The sequence below is a fragment of the Myiozetetes cayanensis genome, unplaced genomic scaffold (assembly GCF_022539395.1).
Source record: "Myiozetetes cayanensis isolate MyiCay16 unplaced genomic scaffold, myiCay2020 scf158, whole genome shotgun sequence".
Classification (NCBI taxonomy): Eukaryota; Metazoa; Chordata; class Aves; order Passeriformes; family Tyrannidae; genus Myiozetetes; species Myiozetetes cayanensis.
Window position 1 is genome coordinate 32,038 of NW_026087248.1, and position 16,007 is coordinate 48,044.

The 16,007-nt window shown below is 41.3% G+C and overlaps 1 pseudogene; it reads left to right on the forward strand.

Moving 5' to 3' along the window:
* Positions 1-4,748: 4,748 nt before the first annotated feature.
* The window catches only part of LOC126637653 (geranylgeranyl transferase type-1 subunit beta-like), a 37,003-nt pseudogene continuing 25,744 nt past the window's right edge, over positions 4,749-16,007 (forward strand).

The window sequence follows — 16,007 nt, forward strand, 5'->3', positions numbered from 1 at the left end:
TACTTCATCCTTAGAGCTAGTTAGTTCCAGGATGTCCCTGACTATGGGATGCTGGTTACCGCCTGTTTCACTGATTAAGTCCCCTTTGTTGCTGATTAGACTTGAAAGTAGGCAAAGATCAAACATCAAAGAACATCCTAAGATAATTTTGATATATTCCACATTTTGCAACACTATGTTTCTAGATATTCTTGAAGACGGTTTTTGTTTTGTTTTGGTTTTTTATAAATTATCCTGTCTTGGGTTTGTTTGCTTTGGTGTTTTTTTGTGGTTTTTTGTTTTGTTTTGTTTTTTGGGGGGGGGGGCGTCTTTTCTTCTTTTCTTTCAATAATTCAACCGTCTATGCCAGAAAAAGCAGTTGGGAGCTTCTGAGGAGGGTTCATCTTTGAAAGTTACTTTAGAAAAAAAATAAGGTCTTCTTCAAGTGCATATGATAATTTTTTCGATAGCAAAGGAAAGGAATGTTGTTAGATAATTTTGAAAAATATTTTAAATATTAAAAACCCCAACCCTTTCAAAAACCTAATCCCTGCTCGTGGTTATGTAGCTCAATACAAGGGTGTACATATGTGTAATGAAGCCATTGATGAGTCTTATTTTACTTACAGAAGACTGATAGAAGAACTAGAAACTTTACTCACAGTATCCCAGAATGCCCAAATAAGGAACAGTATAATCTTAGAGAAGTCCTAGAGAATTAGATAAGGGTTGTAATCCAAACAAACAGGATATAAACTAAGCAATGTGTACCCAGATAAAATAAAGAACAAGCGTTACAGTTTTTGGTGGTGAAACACAGTGACACTGTGCCTCCTCAAGAACTGAGGTCAAGACGATGACGAAGACCCAGAAGGACCAAAGAAGGACTTCCAATAGGGGTGTGACTATGTAAAGCAAACTAATGAATATGTATTGAGAATACAAAATGAATATGCAAAGAGTATGTGTAATAAAAAGCCCTGTACATCTGTCATTTGGCACATTGGATTAGAGGAGCTATCCTCCAAATGCCCAGTGTGCTGAATAAAGAAGAATGCCCCTTTTAACATCTACAAATTGGTGTTAAGAAGTTTGTTTTTGGTATCAAGACTTTCTCCTATCCATACAAATTTTGGAACCACTAGCAAGTATCTTACAAAAACTTTAAAACTTCTTGTAATCTTTTCCCTTCAGAAAAAAAGAATTCAGTTCTATTTTGTCTCATAAAATTGTCACAGGACCATTTTCTACAAATTTAATGACTTCCCATTTTATTTTATTTTTTTTGTTTTGGGTTTTTTTGTCTGGAATGTCTAGTTCTACTAAATAATGTCCCCTCAAAGAAACCCTGTTATTGGGGTCCAGGTGTATTAGTTGAATTAGAACGTGAAGTATATATTGCAGGTAAAACATAATATGTGATGAACTGTATCATGACAAGCTTGAAATAATTCCATGAAACCTAGAGCAGGTTAAGAGATAAAGTGAATTCTAGTGCACTTAAAATTTGAACAAATTATATTTGTTTTACATTAAAAAAAAAAAAAGAAAAAAACATGTATGGTGAACAAAGATCTGTTAGTCTTTTGAAAACTCCCAAACTCTAGAGTAAGTTTACATGTGAAACTTCATCTCAGCCTCTGTGAGTATGCCCTGTAATAATTTGTTTATATGATCGCATACTCGATTCTGAATCTTCTGTGTTTAATTTAATTTTATTGAAATATTTTGGAGCTTGTTAGTAGGGTAGACCACAAAGTTGTATACAGCTCTGGGGTTGCTGAAATCCTGTATTTGGAAAAACAGTATGCTACCCACACATGTTGAAATGTTTGCATGGAAAAGAAAGAGATAAAATTTGTACATTGTCTAGATACTGTAATTGTTTTTATTGCAGCGAATGATAGTGTAAAAGAAATACCTACATTCACACAAAAAATAAAGACCTGGTTATTTTAATACGTTTGTAGGTTACCAAAGCTTTGTAGGCAATATGGATGTGTGTGTATATAGAAAAGTAGAATTTAGAGAAAGCAGGAATTTTCAGTTACTTTGTGTTGTCACGGTGTGAAAAATTTCCACTTAAAGGGCAATCTTCTTTTGAGATTTACAGATGCCTTAAAAAATGTATTGAATATCCAAGCACCTTTGTAGTAGTTAAGACATTTGGATAAAATTTCTGTAACCATGGTTTTAAAAAGTTAAGCCTGAATTTCCTTAGTGTAATTCTCATTTACTTAGTAAATATATTCTTCCTCTGGAAATAGAATTTTCAAAATTAAAATTAAACTGTTTCACTATATCCATTGTGGTCTTGTGAGACACAAACCCAGAGTACTGCGTCCAGCTCTGGGCATCCCCAGAGCATCAAGAAAAAGAAGAAATCTTGCAGGAGAAAGAGAATTCAGAAAAAAATGCTCAAGAAAATGTCTTTTTGTTGTGATGAAGTTCAGAAGCAAAAAGCAGAAGAAAGGATAAGACCACAAGCTGGAATTGAAACGTGGAGAAAACAGAAAACAATAGCATTTGCAATGTGACAAGAATCACGATTAAAAGTCAGAGAAGGAGAAAAAGCAACAGAAATGCCACCACCAATGCTGTGTGAAGTTAGTGTTGGAAGGGTATACCTTGCAGAGGAAAGAAAAAGAGGAACTTGAAAAGTTTGAAAAGAGAGAGGATGCTGAAAAGGAGAAAAGTATTCCATTTCAAGAGTAAGTGCAAAATTACCTCTCAATTCATGCATGTATTTGTGTTACATTTGTCTGCTTCCTTCTGTAATATAATCTTATAAATATTTTTAAAATCCTTAATAAGTTCAAATCTATTTTGGATTCACTATGAATAGCAACATCTGTCTATGCCTGAGAAAGTGTATGAAACTTTTTTCTAGACAAAGATGTTGCTTTTCCTCCCTATCTAAATTCTATGGGTTTATTCAAGCCCATATTTCCTTTTAAATATAGAGGTGATTTTGTTTACTTCAGTGTGAAAACAGTTTGGGAAAAACACCTTACAATCTATTATTCTTCATGTTAAAGAGAAAGTTAAGAGACACGGTTGCTGTATGTAGATATGTAAGTAATGAAAACAAACAGTTGTTGCCCCTCTTCATTCCACGGAATAAAAGATTCCGCTATGTTTCCTCTTGGTAGTATGGGTCAAAGTCTCCTTTGCACTATGTAGATTAGTTTTGTTTATTTTGCACTTATGTAAACAATAAAGATCCAATGAGCATATGTAACTCTTTATGTGATGGATCAAAAAGAAGAGATTTCTTTGTTCTGTTTTGCTGTAAGGTTGAAATTCATGTAGCCAGAGACCTGTCCAGGTTTTACAGGCCTATCATGAGCTGTGAGGAATGCAGAAAAGAGATTGGACCAACATGTTCAAAATCACTTTTACATATCCCTTATAATTAAGGAGAACAATGGACACATGTAAGAAATAAATGAAACGATTTTATTACAAGCAGGGTTTCCATGATTGCCTCATGATGAGGAGTTTTTGTGATCAGGGGTGTTCTGCAGTTTCCTGTGGCTGCAGTTCTGTTGCAGCCATGACCTGTTAATAGTTGTGATCATGTTACTGTTGCTTACTATTGCTGTATAGAGGTGAACCTGGAAACCTGTAAGACGATGAGACCAGCCAGGGCTCATTGCCAAGGGACCACGTGGTTGAGACAGGGAAACAATCTGATAGGTTGGTTAAAACAACCAATGGACTGGAAAAGGGAAGTGTGAGCCGGCCCTGAGAGACCCAATCGGGCTCAAGAAAAAGGCTATATTGCCTTTTAAGGAAGAAAGGGAGTAGAACTGAGCATGGGAGGGACAAGGGAACAGTTATGCAAATTGAGAGACCTTAAAAGAACTGACCCCCCCATCTCAGGTGTGCTCTCAGGCCCTGGCACGAGGTAAACCTGACCGCACCCAGTGCGTGCTGAAAATAAAGTTCTTTGTTTCACTTTATTTGGTCGTCTACGAAATTTTAATTTGAGATATTTCTCACACACATACCAATATAAAAATATTTATAAAGAGTTTTTTAAAGAGGCATCTGCCTATCATTTTTACAGGACGATGATTTCCTTCCATATGAAGTGGCCAACTCTCTTAAGGAATTTTCATAAAATTTGCTCAATCTAATGACATTCATTACCTTTGTATTTTGTGAGTGTTGTATTTGAACTGATTTTTGTTATGCTATCAGTGTTTTCATCATGACATACATTTCAGTTTGTATTGCAAGTTCTTCACTATGATAATTTTTTTTTTATATTTCTCCTCGAATTTCAGATTGGTATATGAGAAATAGTAACCCTGATTTTATTTACTCCTATTACCCCTTATGAATGTCGATAAAACTCTTGTATGCAGTTTGCTACCTATTTCCTGAGACACGAATAATTAGTTAAAGTTTCAGGATTTACCTGCAGGATATCACCATCTGTAATAAAACAATAAGTAGTCATTTTGCCTAATAGTATCTTGGGTACGTATTGAACTGACTGGCAGCTGTCAAAGTAAGCAATTACTCTCTCCCCCTCCCTGTCCTTCTGGAGTGAGGTGGACCCGGAGAGCCCCCACCGGGGAGCTGAGCCACTGAGGGAGGTGGGTCTGTCTAGCCTAGGTCTGTGGGGAGAACTGGCAGACAATACTGAAGCAGTCAGCAAGAGAGCTTCACACCCAGTGGATGGGACTGGTGCCTGTCTGTGTCCCGCGGCAGCCGCATATGATGTAGGATTGTACGGACCAACTACAGGCAGGGGTAAGATGGCGGTAGCGAGGCTGACGTTGAACTTGGGGGAGGTGGAGCGACTGGACTTCCTGAAAGAACGGCATATGTATTTTTTCCAGCGTTGTCTCCAGATCTTGCCTGAGCGGTACTCATTCCTGGAAACCAGCAGGTATGCTCGGTAGGCCAGTCTAATGGGGTTTCAGCATGTTCCCGTCGCCCTCGGGCCCCACGGTGGAAAGGCAGGATAGACCCTGTTTCCTTTTTTCCCTGCGTCCTCTGCCAGTTGAAGAGAGTTGGGGTGAGTCCAAGGGGCAGTTGTACTTGACAGGAAGTCCTTCCTGGAGAATCATTGGTCTGCCTGCTCGCCCTGGTTTCCCTCGAGGTGGTAGCACAGGCGAAGCAGTTGTGGGCATGATACAGGGTCTCGCTGTGTCCATAGTCCTAACAGCCAGCACAGCCAGCAGAGTGGCAGTCAAAATGAATGCTTTATCTGGAAAACTCTCCACCAGCAGATAATTCACAAAAGTGTAAGTGAATGTAAAGGTTTAGTCAGTGCATGAGAAAACAACCCCTGCTTTTTAATCCTTTTAATCTATTTGTAGTCCAGCGTTTCATTCTTTTAATCCACCCTGAAAAGCAATTGTAAAATAAATCATCTGTAGTTCAAAGTCAGCATGCAGAATGCTGTTATGTAACAGAAAATGTTTATTTCTTCATTAGCTAGTACAGTCATTAGAACATGTTACTGGTAACAGTGAAATATGCCCCTTTAAAGTAGAGGGACACTTGTCCATGTAATGGATTCAGAATGCATTAATTTCAGATTCTTAATGCCCCCATGTAAGCTAATAAGTTATTTCTGATGCAAATTTACAGTTAAATTGTTGACTATCTTGTGCACTTAATAAAAACTTGGAGATGCATAAAGGATTCAATATTTTATTCAACCAATAAAGTCATCACATTTTTTTCACTTTGTGATTTCTTGACAGTCATACATACTGTGAAGATGACTTTGATCAAGTCCTCCTATTAAATGAAGCTTTCTTTCAGTTGAACGTACAGACACAAAACTGACACTGGCAAAAAACGTTTCTTCAGTTATGGAGATTAGTGCAGATAGGGTGTGAAAGCAATGTGTGAAATAACATTGCTTTATATTTAAAAAGTTATACACTTTGATCTTAAGTAATACATTCATTTATTAAACCTTAGCCTGTTTCAGTATAGTTTGTTATTTTAAATGGCATAAAGAAGTCATCTTAACATGCTTTGTTTAGGCATTAAAGTTCTAATAAATTTGATACACAAATCTATTAACATCATATCAGAACCAGGAGGGTTAAACATGGTCATATGATATGAAGTGGAGAAAACATTCATAATTCTGGTGCAGATAATCCAAATTAAAACAAGACAAGATGATAAGAAGGCTAAATCCTTCTTGGAATCTTACAGCAGACTATTTTCTCCTCAGTTTTAAATAAATATATGTATAGGTGCCTGACAAATATTTATAAAGACTGACCATAACCATTTTTTTCCCGTGTACTTTCATAATTTTTCAATACCTTGGTAAAGTTTTAGGAGGGTCCTTCCAATCCTGTTATTTCACTACAGTTTTGTTTGTTTAGGCAGTGAATAATGGAGATCCTTTCTAAACTGTAATACCAGACCAGATTACAAGTAAAATATAATTTGATCATCCAAGCTTAACATTTACAGTACTTGAAGTAATAAAGGCAAAATATGACCTGGATTGTATAGTCACAAAATCAAGGGACAGGATTATCCCACTCTATTTGGTACTTATGTCAAACCTGGAATACTGCATGTAACCATGTGCGAGACCCAGTGGAAACTTCACACACACCAATATGATGTTTTGGAAGCTTCATCTTTATTGGAAATTATACTTACTTTTATACAATTCAATAACTACCACATATTTGACTACTTAACCTATTATTGGTCACACACATAAAACACACACTGTTCACACGATTATTATTGGCTAGTCAACATATCTTATTTTCTAAATTCTTCTCCTTCTAAATCTAACCACAATACTTTATTTACATGCCAAATTAGGTAAGAGATAAGATAAGGATACAAAAGTTTTAATGAGCCCCCCAGGCTTTCTGGAATACCCTCAGCGTGTCCTCTCGAAATACAGATGTCCACAGGTTTTATAATGATTTTCGCCCAATCCCCGTCCTGTTACCACCCAGGTTCTGCCCCTGCCACGCCTCTTGGAAATTGGGTCTGGGGGGGTTTTGGGACCTTATCTAATTTGGCTTGGAGTCTTTTTTTCCCCACAACCATTTAGGCAACAGTACCTTGGGAAATAGCCCTTAAAAATAAAGGGGTCCAGGAAGGATGGACATACTTCAAGAAAGAAATCTTGAAGACGCAGGAGCAGGTTGTCGCCATGTGCCGAAAGATGAGCTGGCAGGGAAGATGACCGGCCTGACTGGGCAAGGAGCTATTGCAGGAACTCAGGGAAAAAAAGAGGGTGTATCACCTTTGGAAAAAGGGGCAGGTAACTCAGGAAGTGTTTAAGGATGTCATTAGGTCATGCAGAAAGAAAATTAGAAAGGAAAAAACTCAATTAGAACTTAATCTGGCCACTCCTGAAAAGGATAATAAAAAGTGTTTTTATAAATAAATACATTAATAGCAAAAGGAGGGGCAAAGAAAACCTCCATTCTTTATTGGATGCGGTTGGAAATATAGTTATCAAAGATGAGGAAAAGGCTGAGGTACTTAACACCTTCTTTGCCGCAGTTTTCAACAATAAGACAGGTCGTCCTCAGGATAACTAGCTTCCTGAGCTGGTAGACAGGGATGGGGAGCAGAATAGCACCCCTGCAATCCAGGAGGTAGCAGTTAGTGTTCTGCTGAACCACTTAGACACTCACAAGTCTATGGGACCAGATGGGATCCATCCTAGGGTGATGAGGGAGCTACCAGAAGAGCTTGGTAAGCCTCTCTCCATCATTTATAAACAGTCCTTGCTAACTGGGGAGGTCCCAGTTGACTGGAAGTTGGTCAATGTGGTACCCATCCATAAGAAGGGCCGTAAAGAGGATCCAGGAAACTATAGGCCTGTCAACCTGACCCCTCGGTGCCCAGCAAGGTTATGGAACAGATCATCTTGAGGCACCTACCAGATGGCCAGGGGATCAGACCCAGCCAGCATGGATTTAGAAGGATCAGGTCCTGCCTGACCAACCTGATCTCCTTTTATGATTAGGTGACCCACCTGGTGGATGAGGGGAAGGCTGTGGATGTGTCTACCAGTTCTTCATCAAAGCTTTTGACACCATCTCCCATAGTATACTGCTGGAAAAGCAGGCAACCCATGGTTTGGTGTAGTGGGTTTCTGTTGCAATATATAAAAGAATGCAGAAGTTTGAATGTTGTTTAAGTGAACATGCTTCCAAAATGGCTTTGTAACTCTTTGTGTAAACTCACCCTTCTTCTTCCCAAGGTTCCTCAGTCTTATCTCTAGTTTGGAATGTCTAAGAGATAACTGAGAGCTTACCCATTGGTTGTTAACCCCTTATTGTAATTGGTTGTTTGTAAGACCCCCTGAATTCCCAATGGGCACTTTGTAATCCCCCCAAGAGCTATTTAAGTCACTACCCAGAACAATAAATGCTCTCTCTGCCTCTCTCCCTGCTACTGCTGTCCTGTGGTCTCTGAGGAGGCTATGGGGGTCATGTGCTGGGGGGGGAGGGGGCACGGTCCCCTCCAGGACTAGAGGTAAAAGGGAAAAGCCTCTAGCCTGGAGTACTGCTCCTTATCCACCCTCAACCATTGCAGGTTTCTGTGTCTGGGTTTTGGTAGCGGGGGAGGGCTACAGGGGTGGTTTCTGTTAGAAGCTTTCCCTGTCTGGTGGAGCCAATGCCAGCTGGCTCCAGGACAGACTTCCTGCTGCTGGCTTAGGCCAAGCCAATCAGGAGTGATAGTAAAGCCTCCGTGATAACAAATTTAAGAACAGAAAGGTATTGTGCAGAAGCAAATTCCAACCAGGGAAGAGCAGAGTGAGAACATGGGAACAACAAAGTAGACACCAAGGTCAGTGCAAAAGGAGGGGGAGGAGGTACTTCAGGTGCCAGAACTGAGGCCCCTGCAGCCCGTGGTGAAGACCATGGTGGAGCAGGCTGTCCCCCTGCAGCCCATGGAGGACCACCGGGGTGCAGAGACCCACCTGCAGCGCATGTAGAAGCCCATGATGGAGCAGGTAGATGCATGAAGGAGGCTGTGACCCTGCAGCAGGCGCAAGATGGAGCAGAGTCCTGCCAGGGACCTGCAGTCCATGGACAGGGAAGTCCACGCTGGAGCAGGTTTTTCTCAGGAAGAACTTGTGACCCCTGTGGGGAACCCACCCTGGTACAACTCATTTGTGAAGGACTGCACCCCATGGAGGAGTGACCCACAGGACAACAGTTTCATGAAGAACTGTTGCCTGTGGGATGGACTCACATCAGAGAGGTCTGTGAAGCACTGTGTCCTGTGGGAGAGACCCTACAGGAGCAGCAGAATGACTCCTTTCCCTGAGCAGCAGTAGAAAAAACAACTGACCACAACCTCCATTCCCTGTCTCCCTGCACCTCTGGGGCGGAGGAGGCAAAACATGGAAGGAAGGAGGGGTGGGGGGAAGGTACTTTTAAGATTATTTTATTTCTCACTCTTTGGTTCTTATCCTGTTATTAATAATTTTAAGTACTATCCCCACTTTGTTTTGCTCGTGAAGGTTATCAGTAACTGACCTCTCCCAGCCGTTAACTCGTGAATCCTTAGATGTTATTTTTCTCTCCTCTGTCTACTTGCAGAGGGAGAGTGAGAGAGTGGTTTTAGTGGGTACCTGGCATCCATATCTGGTCAGTGTCAACCCACTGCACTTGGACAGGTGCACTCTCTGCTGGGTTAAGAACTGGCTGGACGGCTGGGCTCAGAGAGTGGTGGGGAATGGTGTTGTATCCAATTGGAGGCCAGTCACTAGTGGAGTTCGCCCAGGGATCGGTGTTGGCCCCAGTCCTGTTTAATATCTTTATTGATGATCTGGATGAGGGGGTGGAGTCTACCATTAGCAAATTTGAAAATGACACCAAGTTGAGGGGGACTGTCGATATGCTGGAGAGTAGGAGGGCTCTGCAGAGGGACCTGGACAGGTTGGGTAGATGGGCTGAATCCAACAGTATGAGATTCAACAAGACCAAGTGCTGGGTCCTGCATTTTGACCACAACAACCCCCTCTAGCACTTCAGGTGTGGGACAGAGTGGCTGGAGAGCAGCCAGGCAGAAAGGGACCCTGGGCATGCTGATTGACAGCAGGTTGAACATGAACCAGCATGAACCAGATGGGCAAGAAGGCCAAGGACATCCTGGCCTGTATCAACAAATCTTTATGGAGCGACTGGAATTAAATCTTCTGGAAAGTTTCTTCTATACTTGCAGTCTGTAATATCCCTTGGGTCAGTTGGGCTCAGCTGTCCCAGCTGCGTCCCCTCTCAACTTCCCATGCACCCCCAACCTAGGCACTGGTGGGGTGGTATGAGAAGCAGAAAAGGTCTTGGCTTTGTGTAAGTCCTGCTCAGCAATAATGAAAACACCCCTACATTATCAACAGTGTTTTTGTCAGAACTCCAAAACACACCCCCATACTAGCCACTGTGAAGAAGATTACCCCAACCAAAATTAGCACATTACCTCACACTACTTTCTACTTGTCCATCATTAGATTCTGATATCTTTGTGGAAGTAACCTGTAGAGGTATGACTATTTAATAGAGATTTCCCCCATCTTCCAGGGAACTAATGCCCAGTCAGGATAAACTTAAATATGGTTCAGTACATTTGATTCTTTTTGCTTAACTTTTGCATGAATATCAGTGCTGGCGTAGTTCTGTTCCAAAGCTTCCTACTGTTGGACGGTTTATGAGGGTAGCAGAATTGTCTAGTAATTTAGTTTCATCCAGAAAAGTTGTGTGGGATGATTTCAGTCTAACCATAATTAGTGAAGGGAAATGAACTTTACCTCTTTATTATTAAAAAATGACTACATGATTGTAATACAATCTCTCATGATGTGGGGGTTTTTCTTTCTTTTTTTTTCCCTTAAGGGTCCTGGTATGTTTCATCCCTATTGTGGTGGCTCTCCCCCAGCTGGCCTGGGGGATTCTGGAAGAGTTAAAGTTAGCAGGAACCTTTGTTCAGGGGAGAATTACGCCCGGACCCGGAAGTTGTAACAATATGGTTTTCCGGTAAAATGTGCTGAACACAGCAAAATGTGTTTCGTGACATGCGCAGTAAGCAGAGTTATATAACACCGTTAGTGGCCAATGGAAGAATATTTATGTATGTGGGAACCAGTGGAGAGTTGACATGTGTAGCCTAAAAAGTGTATAAAAGTAGCAGACATCATGCAATAAAGTGTTGCAGCCTCTGGATCCACAAGGGTTTTGTGTCGTGTCCTGTCTCGACCCACGACACCTATGATAGTGGGCACATAGCAATGACTTACACAGGTCTCTCATGTCTGGTTATTCTTGGAGATGATTTAAGTCAAGTAAATAAAGACGCCTTACTGTCAGGACTGAGAACTCTCCAACTGGAGGATGGAAGGTAAAAGATATAAAATATCTTACAACTCTCTGGAAGGTTTAATAGAAAACCCAAATGTAGAATTAAACATGATACGCACTTTTATAATATTTTCTTTCTATATGAAAATATTTTTGTGGGCATGAGCAATACAACAACATACTAGTTTACAGGACTAAGGAGCACTTTATGTTGAGTTGCTTTCCTACTTGAGAATGATGATGTTTCCTTACAGCTGTAGAAACATGCTATTGGAAAGTTAATGGTTTGGCTTGTGTCTTGGGGGTAGTCGTTGTTTTTTGATTGTTTTTTTCTTATATCTTTTAGATAAGTGAGGTTTTCTTTGTATTCTCTGTTTTTGCAAGGCCCTGGTGAAGCACTATTAAGATGATGTTTGCTCTGCTTTGTGGGAGGGTGAGTTTTATTTAATTTTGAGAGATTCAGTCCATTAATACACAGAATTAATTAACCTATAATTTATAATAGGAATATAATGTTATTAAAATAATAAAATACTTTTTGCATGCATTTTTTTAAAAATGGTGTTTACTCTTCCATTTGGTTTTTATGTAGGCTTGAGCTGGTAGCTAATGAAAAGTTCTGCTAGGTTACATGATCTGTCTGTGTACTTAGATTTTACTGAATATATTTTTTTAAAGAGTACTTTAAGAAATGTATAACTATCGAAATCTTATTTCTGAAGAAATTATGCTTCTTAATGAAATTGTTGTCCCTTTGTTTTGGTCAAATGGCTTTGTATTGCCTAAAAGTCTCCTATAATGAAAACTTATTTTTTAATTGAGCATAACTATTAAAATGCAGTGTTACATGTGTAGGTTAAAAAAAAAAAGCCACCATCAAAACCAAACACCACCCCCCTCTAGAATGTTCTAAATTCAAGTGACGAATATGAACTAGACGATCTACAATTTCATGTTACTTATAGGAACAAACTGACCTTAATGAGCTAAATTCCAATGTATGTATACATGAATTTGTTGGTCTACTTATATTTGCAGCATCTTCTAGCATGCTACATCTTTATGCATTCCTATTATATGTTGTACCATTTTTGTTGTAAAGTTTATTCAAGAGGAAGGAGTTAGGAATGAGTTGCTCCAAACCTACCAGCATCTTGAAGTGGTTGCTTGTCATTGTTCCTGATTACAATAATAAACTGCACACAGTAAACCTGTTCTACATGTTTGTATCATGTATGGCCTCAGCCTCTAGATAAGCGAGACCAACGCAAGGACCCACTGCTCACGAACCTCACCAGAAGAGAAGAGAGTGAGGTCTCTAATCTCCAACTTATTTATACCCTGATTTACGTAAAAATCGTATGGAATACTGGGTACATGGCCACTTCCTTGGTTACGAGTTGATTACTAGGAAGGCCTAAACCATCACATTCTCCACCCCTTATTCCATACTATTTTTACGTAACACTTATGTTTCGTGTATATGTACGTATAGATATATATATACACATATATAAATATATACATATATATACATGCATTGGGCAGGGCACATCTCCAGGATGCAGGACTACCACCTCCCTAAGATTGTGGTCTATGGGGAACTTGCCTCTGGCTGCCTCAAGAGAGGTGCCCTGAAGAGGAGATACAAGGACTCCCTGAAACAATCCCTCAGCCTTGGCCATATTGATCATCATCATCATTGACCTACCCTAGCCTCCAATCGGGAGGCCTGGAGACACACTATCTATAACACTGATACTTCTTTTGAGAATACACACAGGATCACTCTCGACGAGAAAAGACAATGCAAAAAGAATCTCGTCGATATCACCTAGGGAGTCTTCCCGCTGTGCCTTCTGCAACCGGACTTGTCTATCTCGCATTGGCCTTTTAGCCATCAGCGCGCTGGCAGCAAGAGTGGGTAGAGTCCTTCTCAAATCTTTGTTCGTGAAGCCTAGCCACGATATATATATATATATATATAGTCCTTGTTTGTCCTTTGGAGAAATTGTCTTGTCATAGAAGATTGGCATCAGCATCAGCATTAGCTCGGTTCAGATCCTTGGCCCTTTGGTCACAATCACAGTTCTGGTTTTAGGGCTGGTTCTCTGGTCTGGGCTGGTTTATCATTGGATACCGGCATCAACTTGTTCAGATCTTTCTCATCTGGTGACTGGTTTCCCGTAAAACACAACTCAAAGCACATAATTAATCTTTCCCCAAGGTTAAGTTTCTCTGAGGCACACATTGGATCTCTCCATCCTTTCTCATTACCCACCAGGTATTTCCAGGCCCTTGAGCAAAAACAATCCCACGAATGGATTTGTCTTGGCCCGAGGGAGGAGTAATCCAAACAGCCTTCCCTAACATACCTCTCAGATGGATCGCTGGAACTTTGTCTCCATCTAAAGTGTGGAGGGATTCTGCTTGGGCAGGGCCAGATTGACTGACAGTGTTAACTAACCAGGTGGCCTTGGCTAAGTGCTTATCCCAATTCTTGAAAGTTCCTCCACCTAGTGCCTTTAGACTTGTTTTTAACAGTCCATTACATCTTTCAATTTTCCCAGCAGCAGGTGCATGATATGGAATGTGATATACCCATTCAATACCATGCTCCCGTGTCCAAGTGGCCACTAGATTATTCTTGAAATGAGTCCCATTGTCTGACTCAATGCGTTCTGGAGTACCATGTCTCCACAGGACCTGCTTCTCGAGACCCATAATGGTATTCCGGACCATTGCACGTGGTACCGAATATGTCTCTAACCATCCAGTGGCCACTTCCACAACGGTAAGCACATAGCATTTACCTTGGCACGTTTGTGGCAATGTGATGTAACCAACCTACCATGCCTCTCCGTATTTATACTTGTTCTAATGTCCACCATACCATAGGGGTTTCAATCTTTTTGCCTGTTTAATGGCAGTACAGGTTTCACAATTGTGGACAACCTGGGAAATAGTGTCCATGGTTAAATCCACACCTCAGTCTCGTGCCCATGTATAGGTGGCATCTCGGCCCTGATGGACTGAAGCATCATGGGCCCATAGAACTAGGAACAATTCACCCTTCTGTTGTCTAGTTGTGACACCTCGACTTGTGCAACTGGGTCTACCTGTCTGTTATGAGCATGTTCCTCATTAGCTCAACCCTTGGACCATCTACATGGCGGATTCTCACATTCAGTTTCTTCACTCTGGCAGCAATGTCTTGCCACAAATCAGCAACCCAGATGGATTTCCCTCTACGCCTCCAATTTATTTTCTTCCACTGGTCTAGCCATCCCCATAGGGCATTGACTATCATTCATGAATCAGTGTATAGGTAGAGCCTTGGTCATCCTTCCCTTTCTGCGATGTCTAGGGCCATTGGACAGCTTTGAGTTTCACAAACTGACTCGATTCACCCTTATCTTCAGTGGCTTCTACCACCTGTCGGGTGGGACTCCAAACAGCTGCTTTCCACTTCTGGCTCCTCCCTACAATGGGGCAAGAACCATCAGTGAAAAGGGCATAGCGTGTCTCTTCATCTGGCAGTTGATTATATGGTGGAGTTTCTTCAGCTCGACTCACTGGTTCTTCTTCTTCATCTGCCAGATTGAAGTTCCCACCTTAAGGTCAATTGGTTATAATTTCCAAAATTCCAGGGCAATTCAATTTTCTGATTCGGACACATTGCGTAATCAAAGTCATCCACTTGTTCCATGAAGCATCAGTGGCATGATGCGTAGAGGGTACCTTTCCCTTGAACATCCAGCTCAGCACTGGTGATCAGTGTGCCAGGAAGAGCTGTGCTTCAGTGCCAATCACCTCTGAGGCTGCTTGTATGCCTTCATACACCACTAAGATTTCCTTCTCCATAGGGGTGTAGTTGGCCTCAGAACCCCTGTAGCTTTGGTTCCAGAAACCAAGTGGTCACCCTCGAGTCTTGCCAGGCACCTTTTGCCAGAGGCTACAGGAGAGACCTTTATCTCCAGTTGCAAAGTACAGTCTTTACATCTTGTCCTGTCCTGACTGGTCCAAGAGCCACAGCATGTGCAATCTCTTGCTTGATCTGCCTGAAAGCCTGTTGTTGTTCAGGACCCCACTGGAAATTGTTATTTTTATGGGTCACAAAGTAAAGAGGTCTCACAAGCTGGCTGTACACAGGGATGTGCATCCTCTAGAAGACTATGGTTCCCAGGAAAGCTTGGGTTTCTTTTTTGTTTGTCAGTGGAGCCATTGCTATGATCTTATTGATGACATCAGTTAGAATCTGGTGCCTTCCATCTTACCACTTCATCCCTAGGAACTGGATCTCTCTGTCAGGTCCCTTGACCTTACTCTTGAGGGCAAAACTGACCTTGAGGAGAATCTGGATGATCTTTTGTCCTTTTATGAAAACTTCTTCTGCTGTGTCCCCCCATACAATGATGTCATTGATATACTGGATGTGTTCTGGGGCCTTACCCTTCTCTAGGGTGGCCTGAATCAGTCCATGTCAAATGGCTGGACTGTGCTTCCACCCCTGGGGCAGTCGATTCCAGGTATACTGAATGCCCCTCCAGGTGAAAGTAAACTGTGACCTGCACTCTGCTTCCAAGGGAATGGAGAAAAACGCATTGGCTATGTCAGTAGTAGTGTACCACTTTGCTGCTTTGGACTCTAGATCATACTAGAGCTCCAACATATCTGGCACAGTGGCACTCAACGGCGTGA